Here is a 6,000-nt window from a genome sequence, read left to right on the forward strand (position 1 = left end):
GGACTAACTTTAGGTCTCTCCTGCTTCCCAGGAAACCCTGTTGTCTGAAGGCCAGACAGCAGCCCCTGGGTTAACTGTGAGCTGGGCATGTCCCAAGAGTGCCAAGCTCACCAGCAGGCCAGCTCAGCGCATCTGGAAATGGGCCCTATGAGTCTAGGATGTGTGGCAGCCTCTGGCCTTGATTCCATAGTAAGATAACACCACAACCCTGAACCTAGACTACTTGGCTAGACCTGTCTCAACCCCTCCCCACCCAGGGCAGGTTAACCCAGAGCAGCATCAGACAGATCTGATTCAAATCCTAGCTCTCTTTCTAACCTGCAGTCTTACTGACTTAGGCTCTCAGAGCCTCAGTGTCTGCAGCTGTAAAATGGGAACAAAATCTTCCTCGCAAGGTGGTGGGAAAAATTAAGCACGTCAATGTATGTGAGGCCATGTCCAGGGCCTCACAGTGGCACCTTCAGCCACCACACATGCCCCACCCCACCCTACCCCATTGTGCATATTGCTGCCTCGAGGCTCTTGAAATCTGCCTGCACTTCCTGAGGGAATGTAAGCCCACAAGGCCCTCTGTGGATGTGTTCTGGAGTCCTTGGCTTCTCTTTTGCATCACCTCCCTGCTGGCCTGTCCACTGAGTCTGTCCAATCTCGGGTTTTTTCACAAGGAGCTGGTTTGAAAGGACAATAGGACACTGAGTGGACCAAATTGAGGCCTTAAGAGGTGTGGGCCCAGGAGTGCATGGAGACAGGACTGGAACTGAGGATTTGGTCATCTCAAATATAAAGAGTAGAAACCAGGAGCAGGAATGCTGTCCCCAGGAGCGAGGCTCCAGGGCGAAAACAAGAGCATGTGCAGCGGGACACCGCAGGAGGGGCAAGTGGGAAAATAGCAGCTCTGCAGACAATGGCTGGGAGGGCGGAGGGGTGAGCAGAGCCAGAGGTACCCTGAGAGCCTTGACACCCAGCTCTAGGGCAAGGACCAGCGATCACCTTGGTGCAGCCCCAAGCCCCTCCAGTTAGCAAGTGACACCACCTCTTACATCAGCCAAGGGCTAAGAGTGCCCGCAGGCAGAGAACAGCAGAGGCCAGGGCCCTATATCCTGCCTCAAATGACTCAAGAGGAAAAGGAGGCACCTCAGGTTGTTTCCAGAAGTTCAGGAGTTCCCCTGAAGACTAAGATGGGGACTTGACTGGCAGGAACCAGGCAGGTGGGGCAACACCTCCCACGGCCCTCCTCACTTCCTTTTTCTGATTTCAGTCCGTGCACTCCTGGCTGGCACACACCTCTGTGGTTTTTGCAACAGCAACAAAATATAGGAACTCACAGTGTCCTGGGGAAGGGACCCAGTTTTATATCTCAGTATGTGTACCAACTTCCACATTGCCAAAAATGGCCAGGGAGCAGTTCCCCCGGCCAGACCCTCAAAGCTTAGCTGCAACTGAGCTACCACTGTCACACAAAGACATGGGCTGGTGACAGCAACAAGCAGCCCAGCTCCCATAATCAGGAGCCTCCCAGCGAGGGAGTTAATCCGTGGCTTGGCCTCCACTGGAACGTAAAGAAATGATTCCTAAGTAAGAATGGCCATAATGGAATAAGCATCACTAACAGGCCATCGGTGTTCTCTAATCTTAGAAAACTTGTAACGTAGGTATTATTATGCCCATTATACAGACGGGGAAAGCAAGACTCAGAGAAATTGAGATTCAGAGAAAATAGGTAACTTATCTGAAATCAAACTGCTGATAAGTGTCAGAATCAAGGTCAGATGCAGACTTTTCTGACTCCAAAGCCCCCCACCCCCTTTTACCACTCCAGGCTGGCTTGACACAGTGGTCAACAGTGGTAAAAACAGACCTCAGGGGCACCTCAGGTACTAGCTGGAAACTCTTACTGCCAGCAGCTCTACAGGGGTTCCCTGGCTGGCCTTGCAGAGTTGTTGCTGACCCCTGGCTGTGAGAGGTTTAGCACAAGGCCTGCCACCTGGCCCCCTCACATTGCAGGCAAGCAGGCCCAGAGCAGGACCCTGTGGTTTCGCCATCCCCCCAGGAAAGAGCTGCTCTCTGGGAGCCACGGGGTCCAGGGTTCATTAGCCCCGGCACAAGGTAGGCACTAGCTGGCCAGTCACTCCTGGGCTGGCACCAGCAGCACACCAGCGTTAATCACTCACCCTCCAGGCTAGCCACCAGAGCTGCGGCTCTACTCAGCTTTCTCTGTGTTGTGGCCATTTGATTATTAAACATGTAAGGAGCAGAATTGCCCCTGGTCCACACCCTGAACTTGAGGAAACAGACACAGTGGGGTAGGTGCTGGGCATGGAGGTGCCTGGCTGTGGGGCACAGAGAAGGCTCATGGCCCAGCCCAGAGAGGGGAGTGGTGGTCTGGAAGGGCTTCTCAGAAAAAACTGCACCCAGGATGGGCACTGGGGGATGAGGAGGAGGTGTCCCCAAAGCAAAGCAGACAAACACTCCAGGTAGCATGTGTGTTCAGAGACAAAGGTGGGGTTCAAGGCTGGAGCACAGGGAGCAGGGATGGGGTGAGGATGTGTGTTGGGAAAGGACCATGAATGCCAGTAATGGACATGGCCCTCGTGCCATGCAGTGTCCTGGGAGTCCCTGTGGGTCTCTCAGCAGGGAGTGTCACAGATGGCATACAGAGACCCTCTGGTAGATGCTGAGCCTGCCCAGAGGGCCCAGCCCCTGCTCTCAGGTACTCACAGCCTGCAGGGGACAGGAGGCAGGAAAAAGGATGCTGTAATACAGTGCCTGAAATACAACCTTTGGAGCAGGAATCCAGCACTAAGGGGGCAGAGGGAAGGAGCTGGTTATTGGGGATGAGGTGGGGTGGAGTGAGGGTGGGAGATAGTAAGAGAGGGTTCACTGAAGCAGGGATTTTGGAGAGGGAGCCTGAGGGGAGGTGAAGCAAGATTGTGGACGGGCTAGAGAGAATTGCTCCAGGGGGAAAGGCATGCAAAGGGACGAGAGAGGTGAGGGTGCACCACAGGTGGTTTTGTGCCACTGTGAGGGATGCAGGATGGAAGTAGGGTGGAGAGTGTGGGCAGAGGCTAGGTCTCTGTATGAAGGTCTCCAGATGCTGAGATTCCCCCATCCTATTCCTCACCCTCCAAATTCATGGGAGGAGTGAAATCTCTGGGGGCTCACTGTAGGTTTCAACATCGTTAACTCCTGATATGCTCTGACCACTCTATAACACAATTTCTTCATGTGTGCATATCTTTTTTCATCTTTGACTGTATAACTCTTTATATTTTGTGTATATCTTTTAAAAATCTGATATTGGAGTGCTGCTTGGCAATTTTCTTATTATTGAAAATACAAAAATCAACAAGTGTTTCCTGCCCTCTTTTTTTTTTTTTTTTGCATACTACTTTTCACATCCAAGTATATTTTACTTGTAATTGATGTACAAAGTTTTAATGCATTAATCATCCATCATCATACCATAAACGCATTCTATGTTGCTCTTTTCCTTAAATTATCTGATTTAATGACCAAGAAGCATCCTCTTGGTCAAATCCCCATAATTGACTCTCTTACTCCCTATTAATGGGATGCTCTGGGCATCTCCACTGCTGTTATGGGCAATGCTGGGAGAAAGGATCCCCATGCAATCTTTTTGTTTGCTGTGAATTATCTATGAAGATGAATTCTCAAAAAAAGGATTAACCATTGGCCAAAAGGGAAGAGCAGTTTTCACACTCCTGCCAAATGTTGACTACATCTCTCCAGAAGTGTTCCGTCAGCTTTTTAGTGGTAGTGTTCCTAATGCAAAGCATGCAGACTTATCAGGTGGAACTAGGCTCGAATCCCAGACAAAGCACTTACTGTCTGAGGGCAAAGGACCTTACCTCTCTGAGCCTCCATTTTCTCATCTGTAAAGTGGGAGTAATGAAACTGATCTCACTGTGGGGATCAAATGAGATTGCAAATACCAGTGCCCTGTCTAGTGTCCAGCTTATTGTAAGCACTATATCCGTTCTTCTTTTTTTTTTTTAATTACTTAATTTATTTATTTATTTATTTTATTTATGGCTGTGTTGGGTCTTCGTTTCTGTGCGAGGGCTTTCTCTAGTTGCGGCAAGTGGGGGCCACTCTTCATCGCGGTGCACGGGCCTCTCATTATCGCGGCCTCTCTTGTTGCGGAGCACAGGCTCCAGACACGCAGGCTCAGTAATTGCGGCTCACGGGCCTAGTTGCTCCGCGGCATGTGGGATCTTCCCAGACCAGGGCTCGAACTCATGTCCCCGGCATTGGCAGGCAGATTCTCAACCACTGCACCACCAGGGAAGCCCATATCCGTTCTTCTTATCCTCCATCCTTTCTTTCTTCTTGGAATTATTTAGGACGAGTGACTTTTCACTCCTCTAACTTCCCATCCTTCTTGAACCATGTTCCTCACAAAAGCCTTAGCCATGGAACAAGAAGCAGCATTTCTCTGAAGGGTGCTTCCCAGCAGAAATATAAAACCAGCCACAAATTCAAGCCACATGTGTAATTTTAAATTTGGGGGCAGCCACATTTAGAAAGTAAGAATAAATAGGTTAAATTAGGTAAATCTATCTGTTTAAATATATTTAAAATTATATTTTATTTAAGCCAATATATCCAAAATATTATTTTAATATGTAATCAATAGTTTCAAGTATTAATGAGATAAGATAGTTTATATTTCTTTTGTTGTTTGCTTGTAATATCTTTGAAATCCAAGGTGCATTTTACAACTTACAGCACATCTCAGTTCAGACTGGCCACTTTTCAGGGATGGCTGTAAGCTATTGTATTGGGTAATGCAGATCTGGACTTTGAGACTTAAGTGTTTAACAGGTGTGCGGAGGGTTTAGAAATGTTGCCTGGAGACATCATTTCCCATGCAAAATGCAGGTGCATTTTGATGGTTTGAAGCCCTTGGAGGGAGACAACCAAAGCAAGGCCCTAGCTGTAAATAAAATGGGTGTGAGCTCTACAGTGTGGCTCAAGGACCTCTGAGGAGCTCATCTTCCTGCTTCCCCTTCTGCACAAAATATCTCCACTCCTGAAACCGAGTCCCAGTAAAATCGAGTTCCTCTGCCGAATTTTAACCCCCCTATCCAAAACTTCATTCGAAAGAGAATAAGAAAGATCTTGTCCAGCACCTGTTCCCCTCAGGATTGAAGAGTAACAAATGAAAGGGGGAATTGAAACCGAGCAGGACCCTACGGGGCCCTCCTGGGTGAAAAAGACCCTCCATGCCCCTCATTTCTTATTTATAGGGGGAAAAAAAAAGCTTTAGTCTCCTAAGCCTTCTCCGTGTTCCAAAGAGCAGACTCAAGCAGGTAATGATTAGGACAGGAGAGTCACAGGACTCCTAGTTCCTCCTGAAGGGAAATAGATAACCATCTGATGCATATCTTTGAGTTGTTCTGTAGAAACTAAGACCCCCACCCAGGTGGATGGTGACTACATGCTGGGCACAAGCACGTAGACCCCAGACTGGTTGGAACCAGAAGGTTGATGACTGAAATTCCCGAAACATCACCGTTACCGCACCACCAACTGATCAGAAGAAGGTCCATGAGCTGATCAAATATGCTACGACCCTATGCCTTTTACCGTTTTCGCCTTTAAAAACCTTGCGGGGCTTCCCTGGTGGCGCAGTGGTTGGGAGTCTGCCTGCCAGTGCGGGGGACGCGGGTTCGAGCCCTGGTCTGGGAGGATCCCGCGTGCCGTGGAGCGGCTGGGCCCGTGGGCCACGGTTGCTGGGCCTGCGCGTCTGGAGCCTGTGCTCCGCAGCGGGAGGGGCCGCGATGGTGGGAGGCCCGTGCACCGCGGTGAGGAGTGGCCCCCGCTTGCCGCAACTGGAGAGGGCCCTCGCACAGAAACGAAGACCCAACACAGCCATAAATAAATAAATAAATAAATAAAATAAACGCAAAAGTTTAAAAAAAAAAAAAAAAAAAAAAACCTTGCGCCCCAGCCAGCTAGCAAGATAGATTTGAGACG

Source organism: Eubalaena glacialis, chromosome 1 (assembly GCF_028564815.1).
Source record: "Eubalaena glacialis isolate mEubGla1 chromosome 1, mEubGla1.1.hap2.+ XY, whole genome shotgun sequence".
NCBI lineage: Eukaryota > Metazoa > Chordata > Mammalia > Artiodactyla > Balaenidae > Eubalaena > Eubalaena glacialis.